The 3,850-nt window shown below is 40.0% G+C and overlaps 1 protein-coding gene across 3 annotated transcripts in view; it reads right to left on the bottom strand.

The window, feature by feature from the left end:
* The window catches only part of tacr1b (tachykinin receptor 1b), a 16,367-nt gene that overhangs the window by 7,787 nt on the left and 4,730 nt on the right, over positions 1 to 3,850 (bottom strand). The window lies entirely within an intron of this gene.

A 3,850-nucleotide genomic window follows, 5' to 3' on the forward strand; every position in this document is an offset into this window, starting at 1 on the left:
TGTCAATAGATCCTCAGAAATATTACACACTGGACCTTTAATTCTAGTAATTATTCCATTATAGGTACTAATAACTATTTTTAGTTACTATTCGGACACAAGATATCTCCAACTCACAACTTGATTTCTTCAATTAAGGGGCATTATGTAGTTTTCAGCGGCCACTTGCGTCGCGGTTTTAAGATTGCAACCACGTGTGTGCTCGTACACGTGCTCGCTTGAAGTCATGAGCGAGTATAATCCAAAACACAACCGCTTTCATACAGAAATCCTGCAATAAACGCAACACCTGCATGCAGGCTGTGGCTTTTCTCCAGACATTTTGGCTCAATACTCCCAGAAAAAAGGCAGTGTGAGAGCACCTACAGACAGAGAGACATCTACAACATGCTGGAAACTCAGGTAAACTCCCACTGCACCGTTACACTAATATTTTTTCCAGCTTGAGGTTAAATTAATCCACGCTCGTTAGATGATAACGGTACATTTACTGCATTTAGCCGACGTGCTACATTGTTAGCTCGCCTGCTACTTTTCAGTAGGCTGAGTATCTTTACTATCTGTGTAACGTTATCTTTCACCGGAGGCTCAGCAATGTCAGCACAGCTAATGTACATGTATTGGATGACAACGAAACGGTTAGTGAGCTGGACTAAATATAACGAGACTTTATGACAGTTTGACCGCAGTAAGTAACTTTACTGTAAGTCAGTGGATGGCTCTTCTTCTGTGTTGTTGTCGCCGTTTTGTTGCAGTATTGTATATTATGTGGGTCACGTTAGTTACAGCGACTGAGAGGTGGAGAAGCTGTGTACCTGAGTATCAGTAACACCACAATAAATCTAAATTGAACGTTACGAAGCAAACAGCGGCAGGTCCGAGCTACTGTAGCGTTAGCTGGCTGGTTGCATCACTGTAGGCTGGTAAACAAATTGCTCCAAATTGTTTTTCACCGTCATCATAATTTCTTGCAGGCTAAATCAACACTTAACATAATAATACCGGTGGTACACAGGATAGTAATATGGGTCGCGTTAGCTGGTGAAGTAATGGAAAGCCATACAACTTAGCTGCCGAGCTAACGTGACTTTCTCTGTGTTTTTACTAGACATCATCTGAATGTTTGGTCTGATGGGCTTCAGCACATAAACCTTTATTGTTGTTTAGTATCCTAACGTGGCATCTGTGTTTTGCTATGAGCCGGGTGTTTTATGGTGTTAGTTGACTGCATGTCGTTAGATGTAAGGCTCGGGAGCGCGCACAGAGCTGAATCCGACCCGGTGTCCACACATTTATACCAGAATAGGGGCTGATGCAAGCAACAGAGAAAACAGGCATGTGCTTCATTTCTAAGTGAGTTGTGAGCCAATTGATAATAAGGCAATGAAAAAACTACATATAGCCCCTTTAAGAAAATTAGCTGTTAAATATTAATGAAGATTAGTCTACACTAGGGGTGCACAGCTTCTGGCTGTTGATGCATCACTTGTTAATTTAAGGATTGAAGGCATGTTGCCAGTAGAAATGTGGGGCTGGGTCTTAAAGAAACAGCTTGTTTCAGACAGATGCTGAGTCACAGAACTACAATATAGGGCTGGAAATGCAGTATAATAGGTCCCCTTTAAAAGGAAGTTGTTCCTTGCCTCTTTCTCCTAGTGCTGCTCTTGGTGGGAATTGTTGGGTTTCTGTAAATAACATCACAGAGGACGGTCTAGACCTGCTCTTCTATGGAAAGCTTTCTGAGATAACTGTTGTTGTGATTTGGCGCAATATAAATAAAACTGAACTGAATATTATTTATTGAGAACAAACAATTCCCACCATGAGCTAGCACTAGGCGACAGAGGCAAGGAAAAACTCCCTTTTAAGAGGCAGAAACTTCGAGCAAACCCATGGCTTAGTGTGGGCGGTGTTGTGCCGAATTCTGCATGCTTGCCGAGAATTGTATGCATCTCGTGGGAGGTGACACTCATTGATGCTGAAAAAAGACTTGGATGCAAATTTCGGCAGATAGCCTACCCCAGAGGAAAAATCTTTTGCTCAGAATAGTATTTTCTTTAACTCCTGAGAAAAACTAAGATCTCAATAGTATATCTTCTTGAGATCACTCCAATCTGAATTGTTGATCCTAAAACCCCTTAGGAGAAAAGGATGAGATGAAGAGAGATTCAGGTTTTGAGACTTGGATAAGACAAATGGATACTGAATTGAGATTACACCAGGATAATAATCATTGCCTCTTTTTGAGTTCATCAATGTCTTGCTTATTGCTCCTAAAAAGTAGTTGGGAGCTCTGGGGAGATGTTTGTATCACATCACTGTCTGCTTGGAGAACCGTGCTGGAGGCCCTGAGCTGGATTTGAGCCCCCCTCTTGCTGTTCAAAGGGCAACAACACTGCCGCTGCACCATCCAGCTAAAAGTAACAGTGAAGGACTGATTGTCTTTAAATAGAGTACAAGTTTCCTATAGTAAAAAGAGGAGAAATACCATATCCACAATTAAAGTCCTCAAAATTTTTTTCAAAAAATATTTTTTTATTCCATAGTGAATGTACTTAAGTATCAAAAGTAAAAGTGCTTATTCTGTATAACAGATACATGTTGTATCTCAGTTCTTGGGTGCATTCGTCATTAATGAATTCATCTCTGAACATCAGGTCAAAGTATTGGGTGTTCCAGTTATGCTGGCTGTGACCTTAACAAACTGGAAAACATGACATTTGAAAGTGCATTATTTTCAATGTCAAAATTTATTTTATTTTTCTCAGTAACTTGTAACAGATAATTAACAATAAATACAATAAGGATTTGAAATTAAGGGGAGTAAAAGTACAAACCCCCATAAAAAGAAAATACTCAACCTCAACATTTGACGTAAGTAAAGTACTTGAGTAAAATAACCACTAAGTGGGGTCACTAAGACAAAACTGAGAAATATCTTGGAGCTTTTTTTCTGATCCACATTCTGGAGACTGAAATGACACTTATTTAACATACTGTAGATCTCATCCTTTGATCAGAGTAAGACAGATGAGTTTTTGCTCCTGAGGCCAATATGAGAAAACAGACTCAGAATCATGAGATCCCAGGAGACATATCTGAGTTTTCTTTGAGCTCTTTCTCTGATCTCATGGTCCAATGTTCAGGAGACTTAAATTAGACTTATTTAAGATCAGTTAGAGATCTCTTGTTTTGATCAGAGTCAGACATAAATGAGATTTTATATGGTTGTTTCTCCTGAGATGAATTTGAGAAGTGGGAGAAAAGGCCTTTGGTCTCACCTTGGTATTAAAAGCAGCTCATTGTGTCTGGGAGAAAAGAAGGAAACAACTATGAGATCTCATCTTGGATTTTGCTTTCCTATGGGACATTATCTGTTCTGCCGAATAATGCATCCACCTCTTAAGATCATTTTCAAACACTGATCAAACGCGGTGATCACATTTTGCTGAATTTCAAGGAATACAGTATCTGCACTAATAGTTCAGTATCAGGAATATAAATCTTTTAGCAGAACATTTTGTCTTCATCCTCAATGCATCATCTTCCATCAGGTCAGTTTACAGTAAAAACTGTCTCTTACTTTGTGTCTGAGGGTCCAGGTTCATTACTGAAGAATATAGGATGCTCTTTGGACCGGTCACTCTTCATAGACAGACAGCTGGATGCTGCAGACTCTGCTCTGTCCTCCTCTTCCTCCACACAAACACTCATCTTCTGGACTTCAGTCAGTCTGAGAGGTGAAACAGTGACACTGACTGTGAGCTCAGAACACAAGAATCAGGAAACAAATCTGATGCAACACGACACTATGATCTCCATCCACACCAGCGTTTTAGCTGCGTATCAG

This window comes from Micropterus dolomieu, linkage group LG13 (assembly GCF_021292245.1).
Source record: "Micropterus dolomieu isolate WLL.071019.BEF.003 ecotype Adirondacks linkage group LG13, ASM2129224v1, whole genome shotgun sequence".
NCBI lineage: Eukaryota > Metazoa > Chordata > Actinopteri > Centrarchiformes > Centrarchidae > Micropterus > Micropterus dolomieu.